Source organism: Chiroxiphia lanceolata, chromosome 4 (assembly GCF_009829145.1).
Source record: "Chiroxiphia lanceolata isolate bChiLan1 chromosome 4, bChiLan1.pri, whole genome shotgun sequence".
NCBI lineage: Eukaryota > Metazoa > Chordata > Aves > Passeriformes > Pipridae > Chiroxiphia > Chiroxiphia lanceolata.
Window position 1 is genome coordinate 35,730,142 of NC_045640.1, and position 21,382 is coordinate 35,751,523.

A 21,382-nucleotide genomic window follows, 5' to 3' on the forward strand; every position below is an offset into this window, starting at 1 on the left:
GGATTGTTTCTTGTAATATTTTAAAAATATGAGATATACTAATAAAACTTGCCAGGGTCTGGATACAGTCAGTTATAGGGTTCTGGAGTACAGTAAGTAGAATGCATATTAATTGTGCCCTTCAAGGAAAAATCACCTATTACATTTTTAAAAAGGTAACTTCAGTTCTGTATACTAAAGAAAGAAACAAGAACAAGTCTTAGTAATCTGAAGCACTAAGAAGCATGAATCCTAAACCCTTAAAGGATTAGAAATCCTGACACTTCAATAACATTTTCACTACACCCTAGGATTTCCTGATGACTAACTATAAGTAAACCTCTGCTCCATCCATTCTTGACTGTGGATCTAATTCAGAGGCGCTTAACCCTTTTTTTGCACTATAAAAGGAATGTAGGTGCCTACAGCTGGTTCTGAATATCAGGTCTTGCAATGCCTAAGTGTGTTCATGTATCTTGCCCAAAGTAATTTTGTCTGCTAGATGACGTCATCTCCTAAGTCACATTGATTTTTCTTGAAACTAGGTTCCCAAATCACTTCAGTCATTTGAAAATCACTATGTATGTCTGTCAAGGGATTCTCTGGACTCTACCTCTTTTTCATTATAACAGCTATTTCTGTCTTAAAGAAAGAGAATTAGTCACATAGCTGAAAATGGCAGTGGTGGGAACCATATAGTTTTTATCTTTTTCATCTTTTTCTCCTATTAGAAAAATACCTGCTTGGCAAATGAGGTTTTAAACAAAATGGATGATACATGCTTGAATTCATAATTCTTCCTAATGCATAGGCAGTAAATAAAAAGCAACTGAAATGCTCTAGTACTTAAAATATGCGCCTTTAAGGAGAAAAAAAATTAGGTACAAGCCATGTCATAAATAAATATTTAGCATACGTGCCCTCAAGGTACTTCTGTCACAGTTTACTAGGAAGAGCAATATTCAAAGTGTTCAATATAGAGAAGATTTGCCTAAAACAGGATGTGTTTTAGCATTTGTCTAAAACACTTGATTGCTCAATTGTTCTACAGCAAATAGTACTCATTTTTATTTTTCATTTTTTTACTTAAATTCAGAACAAAAATCTCCACTAGGTTTTTTTGGTTTTTTTGAAAGGTGAAAAAACCTCTTCGAAACTGTCTTATGTATTGAAATGGCTACAAGCTGCCTCACTATAGTAATGGAATTCAGAAATATAGAGAGTTATCTTCTTTGGAAATAATTGCTCTCAGTATTAAAATAGCATCCCTGAAATAATTCACTGCAATGAAATTTATTCATTTTGCTTTAAAATATCCCTAAAACTTCACATGCCCCCGAATTTTAGAAGTTAGGGGAAAAAACCACATTGCTATAACCACCTTTACAAGATATAGTCTGCCCATTCTTGCATTCCACGGATTTATTAGATGATATAAAAGAGAATAAAGTGATACCTGCCCTTTTCTGTCCCTGTCTTTAGTTTGTAACACTGCTGTCAATACTAGTAGTGCTCAAGAAAGCAGACTGAGCACAAGATAGTGTTTAACTGTCTTTAAGCTTCTCATGTCAGCCTTGAAAGACTCTATTCCTTTTATCTCTTTCCTCATTTCCTATCATGTACGTGTTGTATACATGTGTTCATTGTATTTGTGTGGGAAAATATACCTATATATGTCAAAACTTGATGGAACAAACTCCTTTTCATCTGAAAGAATGGAAACTCACAGAAAGAGTATTCACTGAAAGTATACCCTAAAATAAACCCCATACTTGGGAATTAATGTTATGTACAAATTAAAGCCACGACTTAGATATACAGAGTAGTGAGAATTGATGGCCATTTTTCTATCCCAATTAGAATAATTTATAATATACAGTACATCCTGTCAGATACAATGTGCTGACATCTTTACATGAAAGGACAAAAAGAGTAATACATAACAATAAACTCCCAGGACAGCATCAATTAACACTGCCAGACTAAGCAGTTCTTCTTACTTATCTTACTAGAGTGGCTTATTTAATAAACAAAACAAGACTTCTCAAGAGAATTGTAATGTCATTAGTTTTATTCTTCCCTTAACCTCCTATGCTGAATAGGGCTTTTTTTTTTCATAGTTAGATGTACCTGTCAGAAATGTGACATGTATTTGTATTTTCTCATCCTCATACTTTATGTCCTTCAGTGATGAGTCTCCTGGGCACCCGCAGTAGCACTCAAATAGGACCTTGGACTACGGAACCCTCTCTTTTCCCTCATTTGTCCTTTTTTTTTTTTTTAACTATGCTTTCTCTTTTTTTTTTTTTTTAACTGTTCCATATTTTTCATCGCTAAGGTTTTTTTTTTCCTACTTTTATTGAAATATTTTCACTTAGGAAATACTATTTAAATCATGGTATGATCAAGTCTATCTGAGGCACTTGGGAAAGTAACAAATTACACCAATTATATTTCTATATAAAGACAAAACCTGAAAAGAAAAAGTGAAAAATTGAACAAATTTGGCAACACATATTCACGCACAAAAAACATCTGCCATTTTATAATACTATTTCCTTCATTATTTCCAAAGTATAATAGACTACTGAAAATTTGGAGGTTTTTGATGAATCTAAGCATTGCAGGTGTATTGCAAGAATACAAAGAGGGGTTGGGTAGCCCACTGAGGCATATGAGAATGGCTTCTCATGTCTCACAAGGCTCTGGGATTTCAATCAAGAAGAAAAAATTAATTTCTACATGATTTTTTCAAAGAAAGTCTAAAGAAATCAATAAAAAATTAATAAGAATAGCAAAGCCAGAATAGCGAACGGCTGAATATTTCAGGCATTCCTAAGACTTCTTTCTAGGAACACAGCATCTTCTGAGATGAGCCTCTGACTTTTCCTCTCAGCTTAGATACTCTATCTACTTGTTTTTGTCCCATAAAAGTCCAGTACTCAGGTGACATTGGGCACAATCCCCAAAAGCTTGTGGAATTTTTCTTAGAATTTCTCCCTTTCCTCCATTAATATCAGTAATTCATAAGCTATGTTTTCGGAGGCCAAACTAATTATGGGACTTTGTTTTTTAAGGTAATGTAGAAAAGTATGGCTAAATATTAATTGATACAGGGTCTCCTATCCCTGTCAGTATATGCATTAAAGCATATGCATATATGATATGACAGATTCTCAAAGTACCCAGTGTTTTAAGGTAAAGTAGGCACAGATACGACGACTGGAACAATAAAATACTGCTCTTGCTTTTTTTCTGGTTACTAAATCCAAGTTTAGGGCAGATCACAATGTCCTTGTCATCATCTCTAACTTGATGACTTAAAAATAACAATTTTAGTGAAACCTTGTCTCCTGTTACCTGTGTCCTTGAGAGACAAGAATATTTTCTATAAGGGTGGACAGAACAGTTTAAAAGTCAACTATTGCTACGGGAGACGTATTCTTTTAATTTTACACAAAGAAAAATACAGTAAAAATGCTACAAGCTTTTAATATTTTATTGTCATACATGATTCCTTTTTTTCTGCAGTTATCAAATTAATTAAGCTTAACCTTTCAAACAAAATTAGAGTGAAAATTTGTCTTTTATACATATACAGTTTCACAAATAGGAAGTCAAAGTCTATGTCATTTAATGTCATGTGTAATTCTCTGTTATCAGCCAGATAGTCAGAAAGAATTAACATTCTCCATTTTCTCTTCTAAATCATAAACCAGAAGGAATGATCATCTGAAGCATTATTTTTAAGGAGGTCCTTACCTTTGAAGTCTTTTGCAGTTCCTTTTGGCAATCTGTTGAAATGGAATATTTACCTGTTCAAAGATAAGGCATTATTAGTGATATCTCAGAAGGCACACCTGAAGTAAACCACATTTATTAGTTAGTTTAATATATACAGATTGATCTTAATTATGTTTCCGTCTGTGTATTTCTATGATCCTCATCACGGAAATTGCAGGGTTCATGAAACGTGGTATGCTCTTAGAATTGCCAAAAGGTTAAAAGAAATTATGCTCAATGTGATTTGGGTAGCTCCTAAATGCTGACCTCCCACTTATTTTTGCATTTATGGGCAAAACACCTTTATTAGTCTAAGCATATTTCCTATTTACTGATCTATTTTCAAAAGTTCATTGAATTTTCTGAAATCATCATGGAGCTGCCAACCGTGCTCTATCCAGGGATTAACAGCTATAATTTCTGTACGATTAAAGCTTCTGTTAGGATGTGAATATAACTTCTCAGTTTCCTCTAATTCTACCCCTAGCCATCTTTCCACAAACTGCCATTAAGCAAAACAGATTATCTTTCACCTATAGGAGATGTACTGCTGCTGAGCCAACAACTATGGTGAAATAGCCCTCCTCAGATGAATTTATTTCATTAAATACTAACTGTAACATTATTAACGCACACCTCTATCCCCAAGTTACCAGCCTCCATAGTACGACCACCTCCCACTGGGCATGCACCATATATTTTTTTGACTGTATCTTTAAAAGCTAAGCAAGAGAATTTTACACCAATCAGTACCAAAGGTATGTATGACTAAAGTCACTCCACCTAAACATAAAGAAATAGTATAAAAGTAAGTCAATAATGGGGGAAAAGTGACGGAAGACTCCATCATAACTTCTGGTATCAGTGGATGGGCTGAACCTGTCTTCTCTCCCATAGGTATGTCTTTGGGTAAGAACTGTGCTCTATGCACACTGAATGCTTTGTTGAGTACTAGAGCTTGTCTGTGTATTGCTTTGAATATGTTTTTGCAGTCAGATACTATCACTAGCAACCCTCAAATCTTAATCTGTCACAATATTCTATTAATGAAGAGTGTTATTCTGTAAACTGTCAGCGTGTCCTTCACAGGCACTGGTAGCCGCTGGCAGTGGATAACACTCTCGAATAAAGTGGAAAGATCTGCTGAGGGGTCTCCCTTATGCTGTTGGCATGTTTCTTAGAACAAGTCAGTTGAACTACCCTCTGATCCAGTAGGACTGTTCAGTGAGTGGTCCCCATAACGGGACACTGACAGACTGGTTGGGCACAAGGGTCTTGGCTTTCCTGGGATGGGGACAGACAAATAAAACACTAAAGGACCATAAAAATCATCTAGTTCCAATTCCCCTGCCTTGGGCAGGGACACCTTTCCCTAGACCATGTTACTCAGAGCTCCATCCAACCTAGCCTTGAACACCTCCAAGGATGAGGTATCTACAATTTCTCTGGGCAACCTGTTCCAGTGCCTTAAGCACCCTCACAGGAAATATCTAATCTAAATGTACTCTTTTTCTCTTTGAATCCATTCCTCCTAGTCCCGTCACTACATGCTCCTGTAAGAGTCCCTCTCTTTCTTATAGGCTCCCTTCAGGTAGTGAATCAATTTGTATTCATTTTATTGTATTTTAAATTCTCTTTAACTTTGAATCATTTAGGAAAGTGGCAACATATCCTGACTTATCCACCTATCCTGAATCCCTAACACATATCTATTCTTGTATTTAATTTTATTAGTAAACAAAGTAATAAAAACAGAATCATTATAGTCAATTTTATCCTTAGCTTCTCAAATAATCCTTTATAATTTTGATCAATATTAATACTAATTCTTTTATACTTATCCTGAAATTAAGTAGGAAAATCTGACTCATAACTAATCAGTGTCAACCTGTTTCAGCAGCTGTCTACAGAAAATCCTTTTCTGATATAGCCCATGCTAACCACTAGACTGAAAAGTTTGAAAAAATATATATGTAATTCTAGCTCTTATTTAAAGTTTTTCTCTGCTTTTGCATAAGCTTTTTCATTTTTCTGTCTTCAATTTTCTGTTATAAATGAAATATGTATGTGACATACTATTCTAAATATGATTACTTCTATAATATGTTTTAAAAACAAAAAATAAAATTAATAGTAATAAGGCATATTATTATGACCTGTAATCATAAGCACAATTTTTAGACTCAGCAGAAGATCACTCATTTGCAAAGTCCAGCAAGTTTTTTAATATCTGTAATGACCTTACTACCTCTCTAAAACAAAAATTGTCAAAGAAGTACAACAGTAGTTGCAAAAAGAATTTTACAATCATGAGATAATACACATAAGTAATATTTCTAAATATTGTCTTCCTAAGGAAAAAAAACCACAGAATGCATATGTTCCAGTCAGGAGGAAAGAAGAGGAATTCCTTAGGCTATTCCCCAGAACTATCACAGTTGTTCTGCTCTTACACAATCTTACTAGAGCACCCAGCCTAGTCAAAATATCTTTTTTATTCTTGGACTATCTCAGTTTCTGCAGACAATTTATTTCTTTTAAAAGAAAAGAATTGTCTTGGGTTTTGGTTGTTGTTGTGGTTGGTTGTTTTTTTGGTTGTTTTTTTTGTTTTGGTTTGGGTTTTTTTTGTCTGTGTGTGTGTGTGCAGTTTTTGTTATTTCCTTTTTTTATTACATTTTCTAAAATGCAGTGATCAGAGGAGAAAAGCTTTGTAGCTCTTTTCTTTGACTTTCTAAATAATGGAACTTACCTGATCTGTTAGGACCAAAGGTATATAACTCTCCTGTGACCCTCAAGAGTTCTATGGTAATTTGCTTTGCATATACTGAAACTGTAAAATAATTCCTACTCATTCCTTTGCTTGCCTCATTACAGCCAATATATGTGTGTAAGTGTTCACACACAGTGAGTGACACATGGTGGCATAGAGATGAAACAAGCAGAGTGTCCTTACAAATTCAAAGTTTACACAATAGCATACAACACATTTAAAGATGATGAGAGTTAAATAACTGTCAATAATTTAAAGCAAATACAGTTTACCTTCATAAAAATTTTAAAGAAATTTAGATCTTGACAACCAGTCACCTTTATTTTTTTTGAGAAGATTAGAAATAAAATTGATAATAGGAGTACAAGCACCATAATTTGGATTTACATAAAGCCTTTGATAGTGTCTCAAATGATAGTCTTCATCTTAAACTGAAAGCAGGAAAGATTCAGGTTAAACATGGGAACAGATAAAGAACTGATTAAAGTAAAGTGATTAGAAAGTAAAACGTTGAAAAGGGCCACAGGGGAGCCAGTTCTTAGATCTTCATTGCTTCTAATCTACATAAATTACCCAGACAGAGAAACTAGCTGTAGAATTGCCAAATGCACTGATGACTTATGACTGAAATGAAGTAGCAAGTGGAAAGCAACAGAATTAAATGATAATTCCCCTTGGAAAATGGTTTACATATTAAATGGAAAACAAAATTTAAGAATGATAAATATAACATACAAAGCATTCCCTGTTTTTCCTTAGAGAAGCACAAGAAGCGCACTTGTAAATATTATACAAACTTAACGGAACCTTTCTGAACCTGCCTAGATTACTGAAAAACTAAGAAACTAGGAAGAAACTCCTGTATACTGCAGCTCTAGAGAGGGGCGGGTGGGGGCAGGGAAGCTATCATTTCAGAACAAAACGTGATCATAACCTTTGCAGTGGTACAACAATAACTAATATTCAATTTCTTTCTTTTTGCACTCTCAAAGCAAACACAAAAAAGGCACCCACCTTGCCCCTGCCCTGACCCCCTGTGTCCCCCGACATTACGAAAAATTTCCAGTAAGGAAAAATGAAACATTTCACAATGAAAAATAACCCTTCTGCACATAATTATGGGTGGGGGGGTTGTGTTTGGGTTTGATTTTTTGTTTGGTTGTGTAGTGGGTTTCTGTGTCTAGGTTTTGATAGTGGAGGAAGCTATAGTGGTGGTTTCTGTTAGAAGCTGCCAGAAGCTTCCCCTGTCTGGTGGAGCCAATGCCAGCCAGCTCCAGGATGGGCTTCCTGCTGCTGGCCAAGGACAAGCCAGTTGGGGGTGATAGTAATGCCTCTGTGATAATACATTTAAGAACAGAAAGTTATTGTGCAGAAGAAAATTCCAGCCAGGGAAGGGAGGAGTGAGAACATGTAGACACCAAGGTCAGTGCACAGGGAGGGGTAGGACGTGATCCAGGGTCCAGAGCTGAGGCTCCTGCAGCCCGTGGTGCAGACCATGGTGGAGCAGCTGTGCCCCTGCAGCCCATGGGGGACCATCAAGGTGCAGTGACCCACCTGCAGCCCATGGAGGAGCCCGTGCTGGAGCAGGTGGATATCTGAAAGAGGCTGTGACCCTGTGGGAGGCTTAAGATGGGTCCTACTGGAGACCTGCAGCCTGTGGAGGGAGGAGGCCATGCTGGAGCAGGTTTTTCCCAGGTAGGACTTATGGCCCTGTGGGGGACCCACGTTGGTACAGCTCATTCATGAAGGACTGCACCCCATGGAGAAGTATGCCATGGGACAGCAGTTTCGTGAAGAACTACTGCCTGTGGGATGGACTTACACTGGAGAGGTTTGTGGAGGACCATTTCTCATGGGAGGGACTCCATGGGAGCAGGTGAAGGACCCCTCTTCCTAAGCAGTGGCAGAAACAACAACTGACCATAACCCTCATTCCCTGCCTCCCTGCACTGCTGGGGTGCGGGAGGAGGTGGAACTTGGAAAGAAGGAGGGGTGCGAGGAAGGTGTTTTTAAGATTATTTTATTTCTCACTCTTTTGCTCTGATCCTGTTAGTAATAAATTTAAGCACTATCCCCACTTTGAGTCTGTTCTGCCCGTGATGGTGATCAGTAAGTGACCTCTCCCAGCTCTATCTCAACTCATGAAACTTTTTTTTTCCTCTCCTCTGTCCAGTTGCAGAGGGGAGTGAGGGAGCAGCTTTAGTGGATACCTGGCATCCAGCGAGGGTCAACCCAATACAGGTGGGTTTTGGCTTAGTTTGGTTTGGGTTTTTTATTCTTTCAACACAAGAATAACAAGTAAAGTAATATAGTATATGGTAAAGTAGTATAGAAATGTTGAGGATCAGACTTACAGGAAAACATCTATCTATACATTACTGATATAATAAATATAACCTAGTCAAAATATATAAACACTGAAGCAATTAGAAAATACATATTAGAGATGATGAATGAATCTCACAGGAAGTCAAATATGATGATGCTCATTGTCATTGTAATTTGACTCATGCACTACACTATAAAAATAGTGTTGTAATTATGTTACTTATATCCTTCTGAAGCCTTTGAAACTGCCATTCGTATGATAGAAACATAGGACAATGAAGAAAATATTAGTTCAAAAACCTAAGTATATGGGTCATTACATTTTACTATTTTTTTCTGTAACTGATATTCTAATCTTGACTCAGTACCATATACTGCCTCCATCCATGTCTCCCTCTGAAAGTCATAGTACTTGATCTTAGTTTGTATAGAGAATTGTCAGAAAAAAAAAATTGACTGCAACAGAAATGGCCACACTCAAAGAAATAAACAATTAAAACAGGAAGAAAAATTATGTGTAATACAGCTACATAATTACATGTACATATGGTCTTCAAGACAGCTGCAAAAACACAATGGAAGCATAAGAGCTTATAGTGTTGATGAAATTGCATTCCTGTGTCCATTTGAATGGTAGCTGAAGTGGCAATTTTAAGTCCAGCACCTGCAAACTATTTTCGTACACTACACATAAGAAATAATGATCAAGAGATGTTTGTATCAGGGCGTACAGCTAAGAATTGGGGGATATGAATTTGCATGTAGGGAGAAATGAAGAGAAAGTAAGAGAAGGAAATTTATATCGTTACACATATAGTTTTTCAGTATTTGGGTAATGAATTTAATATCTCTCAGTGCCCACCATTTTAGAAATACTTGAAGTTTGATAGACAACCTGATATCAAATACAGAAGGTTTCTCTATTTAATATTCCATTGCTAATACTTGCTTTGCTTTTTAAAGGTCATTAATGTTTTTGACTACATTAATTTGCAAACTGCCTGAATAACACAGAAAATTAATGTAAAATGAACATCTGTGTAAGTTGACAACACACAAAATTGTTGTGGTCTTCAGAGATAACTCTTCCTGGCTGTTTTCCCCATTGATCAGTTCAGTGCATCAGGAGAAAAGAGCCCAAATAGAAATTCACAATTATTTTTTATGTTCTAGGAAATAGAAAAATTTTGGCCATTTTTCCTTCACTTTTATCAGTGGCATCCAGCAACCAGATAGCTTCCTGGAGAAAACTAGGGACTGCTAAGATTAGAAAAGCAAGTCGGTTCATTCTTTTTGTACTTATGCTAAGTATAAGAAATAAACAGTATGGTCTGATAACAAATGGCATAATAAATTTTATGAATCTAGTCTAGCATTTGTAACTCTTTAAGAAGCTAAGCATTGAAGAATTCTCTCTTTATTTTGAATTTGGCCCAGTGATAAAAACTTCATTCACAGACATAATTCTTTAAAGAAAAAATTAGACAACCTTGTAAGACCATCAAAACAAAGATGCTCTCATAAGATCATCTAGTGATATTCCTGGTCTTCAAGACAAAAGCAGAGAATTACTTTAAAGAAACAAGGTTAAATGTAAAACCTATGTGTACAAAGCTCCTAGGGAAAGAACTTTTTAATGGAATCCCAAGGCGTAAGTCTGGGCATTTCCCTTAACATACATTTAAGGAATATTGGGAAGACAGCGTATACTTTAAACTCCCATAACTTCATAGTTGTGCTGGTTATAGTACATGGATTTATGATCTTGTAAAAGTCTAGCTACTTAAAAGTGCCATATGTTTTAAGAAAATAATATAACATCATAGTACTCCACATAATTGTGTGGTTAATTGTTATCCTATTGTAGAGAGGACAACCTATGTACATACTATTATAATTAGGGTCAGTTAGACAGGTGAGTCTAGACTGACATGTACTCCATGTGTAACAATCAGAAATATTCCCTTAGCATTTATTTTGTGATCTGTTAAAGTAATGCATTTGTTCTTTTTTTCACCCTTCTTGGTTTTGTTTTTGTTTTTTATTTTCTTATTAATTTTTTAAGAGTATATGACCATTTACTAATGAAGACTGGATGGTCAGCTTTCATAGGCAGACTACCACATTGCTTTTGGGATTTTATACTTACTAGGAGTTGAAGGTCCTTCATAAAAACAAAAGATAGCATCTTCTGTCATCACTTGGTATCTGTTCATAAACCAGGATTATGTTCTTATTATGCTTCTACATTCTAATTATGATCTTATGATTTCTTTAAAAATAAAGCTCTTTTATTCCAAACTCTTATAACGTAAGAACCATGAGTTACCTGAGTAATGTACTGACAAAAAAAAAGTGTAAGTAAATCTCCTGAGAGTGACATAACAAGTGTTTGCATTTGGCACAAACCATTGCTCTTGTATACTTGAAAAAAATAAAAAGTAATTCACATATGTTAGATAAAATATTAAAGATTATTGAGGTGTATGAGTGCATTATTATTTGCATCTTGGTACTTTGCTTTCCAGCAGTTAATTGTGATGAGGAGGCATCATTTAGAACTTGATATGTAATTGAATAACTCTATTCAAATACAAGAGTGCTAGAAACATATTTGTCAGCAGCTGTTTCCTGACTCTTATGCACACATTTTATATGAAGACTGGCGTTAAATTCCCCACAGAAATTAAACTTTACTGTGAATTTAGCTATACCAAAATGCAACAGTCTTGAAGCGCTTCAGAGAAAGCACCTTAAGTGCTTCGGAAGCCAATCTGGAAGCCATTTGGAAGCCAATCCTGTCAGACAAAATCCATGAAAACCCATGTCTGGCAACTGAGTAATAATAAAAACAGATCATAAATAGAACTGATAGGCACTGTATGCCTTCAAAAAACTATGTGAGACAGGAATTACAAGAGAGATACAATAAAGATACATCAATCAACTCAAGCTCCTACTTCAGTACTGCAAACAAAGAAAAGCCGCTTTCTCCAGTGCAAGGAGATATCCAAAGCACAGAACAGTTGAATAAACCGATCTTTTATCGTAGGCAAGTTCTTGGTAAGACCAGAGATTTAAGAATTATAAACTGCTGTGAGTGATTACTGTTGCCTTTCAAGCTGCAAATAAAAAAGGAATTCTTTGTTAGCATCAGCAAAATATTTATATCCACTGATTTTGAATGTTGAACTAAGAAATGTTACTATTTCTCCCTTAAAATTGCCATTTTATCTCTTCGGCTGATATAAGCATATAAAGATAAAATACTTCTAGAAGTATTTGGCTTCTGTGATCATTAGCCTCTGTGTATTAAATTGAATATTTTTTAATCTGAAATTCTTTTCAGATTAATTAAACCTAACATCTCACAATTTTCTTAATGTTTCTCAAATTACACCTTAGAAACAGTAATTGAATAGTCGTGTGAAAATCATTATAGGAAAAAAAGTGTCATATATTACCCATGTATACACATGGATGGTAATCTTCCGTGATGAACAATTTGAAGAACTAAAGCTTAAATGTACTGTGAGAAAACCAAAGCACATCAGAGAGTTTTAGAGCAGTTCATTTCAAGACACACTTGGTCATCTCTTACAGATCTTATTGTTTAAATGCATTTCTTTTGAGCTGGCATTAAAATAAAATTCAACCGAACAAATTTATTATTATTATTATTTATGATTATTTTTATTGTTTTTATTATTTATTAATTACAATAATAAATAACAAAATGGGTATACAGAAGTAAGTAAAGTAACACACATTAAAACCACAAATCAAACTCCCTTACATTTAAAACAGAAATTATTATTGTTCAAAGCTAGCAAAAAGGCCGATATTGTTATTTGTTCAGAGCTAGCATCAAAGCCCTAAATTTCATTGTCTATAGCTTCCTGAACTTCTCCCTGAATTTGATAAGTTGCAGAGCTCACTGCCTCAAGAGACAAATTTCTATTGCCTCAGTTCAGAAAGTAATTCAAACATTTTTCAGCATGGGAAAATCTTGAGTTTAAACATTTACCTAAAGCTATACATTTGCTTAAATACCACTCTGAATAGGGACATATATTCAATTTCTCCACAAACTAGGAGTAACTCTAACTTGAATGTTGTGCTAATAAAAAAAATCCAGCTCTTGTTTTTCAGTGATCCACAGAATTAACAGCCTTTGGTTTGCTAAGGTTAGGCAAGAGATGTTCTGTGAGCTACAAGCATTGGCCAACCACAACTGGCTTGCTCTGCTGTGAGTTCTGCCTCAGATCACAGAACATCCTCCCTCTGTATTATGGAGAATAATGAGCAAAATCCCAGGGGTTTTTTACCTAACAATTTTTTTAAAATTTTAACACCTGTATCTCCTGAAAGCAATTCAGGAGAATGTAGGGATCTGGTGATAACATGAGAAAACAAATGAGCCTTAGGGAACTACGATAATAACTATATATCTGATAATAACTAGTTGTAAAGTATCATTTTAGTAAACAGCATTAACTTGTTCCTTCTAGGCCTAGAAAGTTATTCAAAAGTCTTGCCATATAGAGTATACTAAACTTACAAAACTGAAAAAAGGCTTATTTTTGCATAGCAAATACATTAAGTGAACACTAGTAGCTATGGAAACTGAAACAAGGCATAAATTTTCCTCAGAAAATAAGAAATCAAATTTACATTGCCGGATTAATTCTAAGAGTTAAAGGGTATCAAAGCATAATGCATGAATGGTTCACAACCTTATCCACAAGAATTATTGTGGTTTTATTCCTGTGAGATCTGTATTCCTTTCAAACTGCAACTAATTATAAATTGGCTGATACACCAATACTCTTAGGCTGTGTTAACATTTTGAATTTGTTTGCCCACCTTACCTTCTTTAATGCAAGTCCAGCTACTTTTAAAGAAACAAGTTTTGTCAACACTACAGTTGTAAGCTATTTTGTAATAAAGGCTATTCTATGCACATTAATAATACTGACAAGAACAGATGGCAATTATTGCTTTTAACTATTAATTTTTTTTCTGTTGGTATTAATTACTTGTGCTTAATTTCTGTTGTTATGTCCACTAGGCACTGAGGTAAGACGCTAAAAATCTGTCCAAATACTTTCATCCCATTGACAGCAGCAGAATTCTTATTAAAATTGAAACATTACTGTCATTTTAATTAACTCATTAGGGATGCATAAAATTTCATCATTATCGATAGCTATTTTAACGCTTTTCTAATATTAAAGTGCTTTATAAAGTGAGCGGCGTTCTTGCTAAATGTATAGTTAAAACATCATCTGCTGTATTTAAAAACTAGAAACATCCATAAAATTAATTAAAATATCAGTCATATGAATCGCTGGAAAATTCTCTACAGTTGCTTAGCGTGCTGAAAAATCTCTGGATTAAATCTCTCTGGGTTAAATTCCTATTCACTGATTGTCTAGGAATAGTACTCTTTCTATTGTGTCTCTGGCAGAATGCTCATGTCCGAGTTAGGCAGCTAGGTGGTTCTCTTCTGCAGTAAGGGAAGAATAAAATTCCTAAACAATGTGGTCTGTAATAGCCAACACTCTTAGCAGAGAGCTGCTTAACTTTTGTCAAAAGGTAACACCAAAACCAGTCTTAAACAAACAGCCTCCAGGGCTTCTCTACAGGAGCATGTCTGCTTTCAGTCAAGCTTCATTGCCACAAGCTGTTTCAGTTCATAGTTTTCAAGCATTCAACCAATGATCTGAAGACATGTTAGGGATATTGTAGACTTCAGAGCTATTCATTCCCAGACCTCAATAGTAACATAGAGTTTCAGTAGTGTGAAAGAAGACCCTATTTGGGTCTTTCTAAAGATAGAGAAAAAGATACGATATTGATACAATTTCTTCTGACGTTGAACAAAATGTGTTCCTGGAAGCATTGGGGAAATAATTTCCCTAGACCAGCAGGCTAAATATGTGGGCAGGACAAAGAACTCAGGATATTCCAGTCACAATCAGACAGATATGGCTTGATACACCAGTGAAAACACTGGCTCCAGCTGCCTTGTATTTGGATTTTTAATAGTTCAGGCTAGGGTACAGACCAAACACATATGAAACTCGTTGAAATCCCACCTATTTGGAAAATCCATTACAAAGAAACCAACTTCAGTGCTTACTGTGAAAGGGGCAGACAAGAATCCAGTTCTCTTTGAATATTTCAAGCATTAGTTTCAGCGGATTTTGAAACAATGTTGTTTGGTCCCTTTCTGTAGAAGCTCACCAACTTTAGTGTAACCCTTATTGTATCAGAGAGGAATTTATAGAGCACAATTGTAATCTCATGGCTGGTGATCATCTTGGAAATGGAGTCACAGTTTCAATGGCTTTGGTGAAAGTGTAGTAACTTGATGAAGTACTCATTGGAGCAATGATGGTTAGTTAAATATCTAGTTACTAAAATAAGATTTCTGCTTTACAAGGTATATACTTTAGCCTTTTGTTCACTCTTTATCTTTTTCTTAAACAAATCACCGATGGATGTTCCTAATCTAGCAAATATTTTTAATCTTATCTTGATGCGGGTATAGAATTTTTGCATTAGAGTCTTCTAATATGCTAATTCGGGTGCTAGTTTATTAACAAAATTGAGTGTGTAAAAATTAAAACTACATTCTTAAGACTTGGTGAAAAGTTAAGATAAGACTGAAAAACAGGAAGATTAATGATTTACCTCATAGAAAAAAAGGAGTTTTACGTAAAATTTTTTTAAACAATATTGTTAAAATAATATAATAATATTATGTGGTGGGTTGATCCTACTGGATACCAGGTGCCCACCAAAGCAACTCTACCACTCCCCTCCTCAGCTGGACAGGGGAGAGAAAATATAATGAAAGTCTGATGAACTGAGATAAGAGTAGGGAGAGACAACTCAGCAGGCACTGTCATGGGCAAAACTTACTTGACTTGGGGAAATTGGTTTAATTTTTTATCAAGAAAATCAGAATAGGGTAAGAAATAAAACCTAAATGTTAAAAAGCACCTTCTCTCCCACACCTCCTTACTTCCCAGGCTAAACTTCACTCCCAAATTCTCTAACTTCTCCCTCCTCAGGGGCAGAAATGGATAGGGAATGTGGGTTGCTGTCAGTTCATCCTGTCTGATATCTTGTCTCTGATACTCCTTCCTCCCTAGAGGGAGGACTCCTCACACTCTTCTCCTGCTCCAGCATAGGGTCGCACTCATGGGAGACAGTCCTCCACAAACTTCTCAAATGTGATTCCTTCCCACAGGCTTCAGTCCTTCAGGAACTGCTCCAGTGTAGGTCCCTCCCATGGGGTACAGTCTTTAAGGAACTGACTGCTCCAGTGTGGGTCACCCAGGGAGTCACAAGCCCTGCCAGAAGCCTGCTCCAGCGTGAGCTCCTCTCTGCATGGATCCACAGGTTCTGCCAGGAGATTCCCATGGGGTCATAGCCTCCACTGCTCTGGCATAGGGTTATCCACGGGCTGCAGATGGATACCTGCTCTGTTGTGCACCTCCATGGGCTGCAGGGGAATGGCCTGTCTCACCATGGTCTTCACCACAGGCTGTAGGGGAATCTCTGCTCCAGAGCACCTCCTGGAGCACCTCCTTCCCCTCCTTCTACACTGAAATTCTTGTCTGCAGAACTGTTGCTTGGACATAATTTTACTCCTCTCTACAGTTGCAATTGTGCAGGTCTTTTTTCCCTTTCTTCACTCTGTTGTTGCAGAGGTGCTACCAATGTTGTTGATGGGCTCGGGCTCAGCCAGGAGCAGGTCCTTCTCAGAGCTGGTTGGCATTTGCTCCATTGAACAACGGAGAGGCTTCTGGCAGCTTCTTACAGAAGCCACATCTAGAGACTCCCCTGCTACCAAATACTTACCATGCAAGCCCAATAAAATTATAGCTCACTGAAAATGCTTGGTGCCTTCTAACAAATAAAGCTAAAGAACCCAAACTAAAACTTCATGATCTTTAAAATTATTCCCGTCTCACAAGAACGTATGTTTTTAAGCACAGAAACTCATTTTTATTCAGTGAGAATTCACAACAGGTGATACTGTTTATCATAAATGTTTCAGAAACAAGTTTAATTACCTGAATAAACATCTTGGCACTATACCGGTAAGAACTATTTTGGAGACTTCAAATTTAAAGCAAACCTATATATAAAAGAATCCTCATTACAAATACAATAATTCCCTCCCAATTGCTTATATTGGGACTCAAAAATGATCATCTGTTTCAACAGCTGTAGATGACCAGTTTGAACAGAAAATCAATCTTTTGAAAGGTGGAGCATTTACCTGCACTTAGGAATTACAGAAATCAACTAACAGGATATTCAACACAAGAAATTAGTGAGAATAAAGTATTTATTTCAAGTGGAAACTGGTGAAAAAATTAGGTTTAAAGGCAAAAAGAATAAATAAAAATAAATAAATATATGTATATATGCGCACATACATAAATATATATAAAACCCGACTAAAACTAAATGGGTTGTTTTTTACCACATTTGTCAGTGGAAATTTCTTTTTAAAAATAAAATTTAAAATTATTCAAGCAAAAGGACTTCTATCATTGCAAACTATAACAGCCTAAATTATTGTTCTGCATCTAGACACATATCACATGCTTGTTTTTAATACTGTTCTTTATCTTGGAAAAAATCAGAAAACTTTAATTTCTCTCTTAACTATTTTATACAGATGCTGAGATCAGCAGATGATTCTTACAATATATTTTGAGGCAAGATAACAAGGACAAATTCTTTGCCATGGTTGCTATGACTTTTGCCTTCGCTGTGACTGCTGAGTTATTATGAAATTGCTGGTTTCCACCTGGTTAAATTGGTTGTCTTCAAATTATTGTGTAGGATTCTAAATAAATATAAGAGAAGCTTGAATTGCCTGGTAAAGTAGCTTTGAAAACATTTTTTATAACGCACTCAACCTTATATAGGCAATCTAACATCCTTAAAATTTTGAGCTACTGGAATGACTTCATGAAGTTATCTCCTTAAATCTTCTGGATTCAGGAGGTTTAAGAGGCAGTACAGTGGGCTAGTCTATCAAGAAATTTTCTTGCAGAGTGCAATTCTTCACTCGAAAGATTTAGTGTGATAGTGAAAATCAGTTTTAATAAGCTTCTCAAAATATAGCTAGTGTATAAAGCTAATTATTCTCATCCTATTAATGCTTCTCTTATTTGATTCAATGTGATTTCACGCTCTTTCTTGTGGCTCTCTGACACTGATTGAAAGGCTATGGAAGGCAAAGTAGACTAAGTGGAAAAGCTCTAACCTCTATTTCATATCTATTTCACAACAGTCATCACATGCTAAAATAAAAGGGTGATAGCCAGAGCACCACAAACAATTCAGTAAATGTTGTGCAAGTACTTACAAATTCATCTTTTTAGATTGCAAGATCTTCTCTTTTAAGAAAAAAAAAATTATGTAGAAATAGAACTGTAAAATCAGAGCCTTCTGATTCATAAACTGAGAAAATATTGAGGTCACCTATTGTAACTTTTTCAGAAATTGAAAGATTTTTAATGCTTCCCAGTGAGTAGATATGATCTCCATATTAAAAGTCATTTGCTTTCAGCTTACCCTGGAGCTGAAGAGAAAAAGTTGCCTAATACATTGAAGGAAATTTACTGATACCCTAAATACTAAATTCACTAAGCAGCAACATATTTAAGGGAGAGAAAAAAGGCAGCATGGGAGTCTATATTGTATCTAGTACAGGTTAGATATTTAGAAGTGATTGGTCTTAGCACATAAGCCAGAAGCAACAAGACCGTCACAAACACCTTGTAGTTCACTGGAGTTGGGAATTAAATGCCTATTATTTTATGAGACAAGGTTTGTATAAATAGCTTAAAATGCGACAAAAAAGTTGGCGCTGACATTTTATTTCAGAAGAACAATTCCTGGAGCACGCCATGTTGATTAACAGAGTATTATCTCTTTGCAGAGAATACAGAAATGGGCATTGGTCTGCATCACCATTTTTCTTCCCATCCTTTTTTCCTCTTCACTTATTAAATTGTATTTATCTTGATCCACACATTATTCTCACTTTTTCCCTCTCAATTCTCTTCCCCAAACTGCTGAAGTGAGTAGCTGGTGAGTTCTTAGTTGAAGGCCAGATTTAATGCATCACAACTTCACACAACAGTAAAGCTTCACTTTTCAGCTTAAATTGGTCATTAACAGAAAAAAATTTAGGAAATTAACGTATTATTTGAATAAACAGCAACAGCCAATAAACCCAGACATCCATTGGTTTGGTTGATTTGAGTGCTTCTTTCTGAAAGGACATTTTAAGAAAGATGAATGTGCGCTGCCATTGGAGTGCCCATAGTGCTACTCTTCCCCATCCATAGCATCATGGAAGAACATTGACGCTATCAGCAGCATGAGTTCCCTAATCATAAGGCTTGCCTTGAGAAATGCTATGCAGGTAGATGATGTGAACAATGATGGTCTCAACATTTCATTCATATTTGATAACAAGAGTAGTCTATTATTCTAAGAATCACATTTGTAGTCATAATCTCATTGCTATTAAATTGCTGTTTTCCATTCTGTGAAGTTAGTCTATGTGTAAGTATTAATTACCTTACAAAATTGATGAAAACTACCACAAAAGCAATTGCAATGGAAAATATCTATGGCTACCTCAGAGTACAATTTTTTGTTTATCTTCGAATATCATAAAAAGTACATAAAAATAGGCAATATTGTACCTGAGGCTGTCTAACATTAAGCAGATGATCCAGAATTACAGCTTATACCATATGAGTGTCCTTTGTCTCCTGATAATAAGGTTGCATTTCCATACTCTCAGTGTTGATCAGGTTGAATCAGTGGAATCAGGTAGTGATAAAAAATGCTCAAAAAGAATAAACCGGACAAGATATATTAATTCTATTAACTGAATGAAAAATGAAGTTTTTCTTCAGGGATGGGGTTTTCTAAAAAGCTTAAATCTAACTAGTTGTTGCAAACACAGACCCTTTGAAACGCAATCTCTGGGAAGCATAGTCTCTAATTTCAGGGATGTGACTAGTAGTTAGTTTCCATAGCGCCAGTTGCTCTCCAGCTGCCTGCATTATTGCTTCCTGCCCTTACAGCTCTAGTGCAGGTGACTACAGAAAGACACCAGAAGTGAACCATTGCCCAGAGAAATTCAGTGACACATAAAATCCCTAAGGAATGTTCCTCTTCAGCTTCACTAGGTTACAAGCTAACCGGAGTATTGAAACATTGGTGGAGAAACTGTCGCAAAGCACAGATAGATGGTAAGATTTATAAGGCATAGAAGGAAGGTAGTGAGGTAAGAGATGAAGATGTATGACTGGAGCTATGTTTCACAGTCTGACACTGCGTTGTCTGTGTAGTGTCAGACTGAACTAACAACACAGCAACAGATGTATTAAGTGCACCTAATGTCTTCTGTAGTACTTCTGTGTTCTGATTGTGTTATTTGGAAATAAGTACACAGATACAAGATATGAAAAATACATATGTAATCTCAGTACCTTAAGTTTTAATCCTTTTTAAAAAAGTTTTATTAATTATTATAAAAAATCTCATTATTTGTTTGGAGTTTGCACAGCACATCAAGTGTAATATTTCAGTTCCACATAGCAGAATGACCTTCCCTTAATTTTTCATGAATTTTATATAAAATATGTAAAATTTACACCTATCTGGCAGCAGTTAGTGGTGACCTGATATATTTCCGAATGACAGAAATATTATTAGAAATATTAATGTAAAGTTAGCCTAATGTTAAGTCTTGAACTTAAATCTTCAGTACTGCAGTTGAATTATTCCAACCTAAATTAAAATCTGCCATTCATAAAAAAAGCTGTTGAAACAGGAAAATACATAATGTAGCACATGAAATATGGGAAAAAATCCTGGGAAGTGTTGAAATAAACTATAAAGACTAAAGTTCTGGCACTGAGAAAGCTGGCTACAGAAAATGCCTAAATATTTTATTTCAAAGCCTTAAATTGAAAAATTGTTTGCTAATAAAGGACAGGTATGGGGGGGGGGCATTGCTCATTTTTTAAGTTAATACCATCCTAGAGTAATTGCTGTAACATATATTCATTCATCATTGATATAGCCCTAGCAGCTTTAAGATAACCAGATCAATTTAATATAATATATGATATACTAAGGTAAATATAATATTTCTTATGACTTATTATGTGTTACTGTAGGATTGTTTTCTGGCCTTTGTATATATAAGTGAAACACTGTCTTCCTGTAAGTTAATTAATTTAGAATGCTAAACTTTGTTCCTTGATAGCATACTGAGGTAATAATGATGATAATAAAAGGTAAAAATTTTACTCAGAAAAATAAATTATAGAACAGCTACATATATTTAGGAGATTATATACGTAAAAAAAGGTTGACAGTTTCTTCCTTACTAATATAGGCATTAGTTATTTAATAAATGGATAATCTGTACTTAAAAATGAACTTCAGTGTGTCTGGCCT

At 35.4% G+C, this 21,382-nt stretch overlaps 1 protein-coding gene across 5 annotated transcripts in view; it reads right to left on the minus strand.

The window, feature by feature from the left end:
- The window catches only part of TENM3 (teneurin transmembrane protein 3), a 1,309,047-nt gene that overhangs the window by 1,116,876 nt on the left and 170,789 nt on the right, over nucleotides 1-21,382 (minus strand). For all 5 annotated transcript variants that reach the window (XM_032684675.1, XM_032684682.1, XM_032684680.1 and 2 more), the window contains exon 3: nucleotides 3,742-3,794. The gene's annotated coding sequence lies outside the window, so the exon portion shown is untranslated. The remainder of the gene's footprint in view (nucleotides 1-3,741; nucleotides 3,795-21,382) is intronic.